The sequence below is a fragment of the Chaetura pelagica genome, unplaced genomic scaffold (genome assembly GCF_000747805.2).
Source record: "Chaetura pelagica isolate M959 unplaced genomic scaffold, ChaPel_1.0 scaffold591, whole genome shotgun sequence".
NCBI classification, from domain to species: domain Eukaryota; kingdom Metazoa; phylum Chordata; class Aves; order Apodiformes; family Apodidae; genus Chaetura; species Chaetura pelagica.
In genome coordinates this window covers 69,570-69,908 of record NW_009951959.1, presented here as the reverse complement: position 1 = coordinate 69,908, position 339 = coordinate 69,570, and positions in this window count along the sequence as shown.

The following is a 339-nucleotide window of genomic DNA, read 5'->3' as shown; positions in this document are numbered from 1 at the left end:
TGCCAGTACCCTTGGCCAGCCCACAGCTGGGGGCTGCCTGGACACCCCTGACCCTGGCAGTGGTTTTAGGGCTGGGAGGGTCCCCAAGGAGAGGGTTGCCTGGGTGAGGGGTGCAAAGCACCACTGAGCTGGAGGACACAGGAGGGGCTGAGAGCACCCAGGGAGCCCCTTTTGCACCCCTGCCCTGTTCCTTCCACAGGGACCAGGGGGAGGTGAGACCCCTCAGGTCCGGGGGTGGTCTCCATCCCTAGCCCCGGCCGCGGGCAGGGAGATGGCATGGGGACCTGCCAGGGAAGCCAGCCAGGCCTGTCCCCAGCAGCCAGGATGTACCCAGAGACA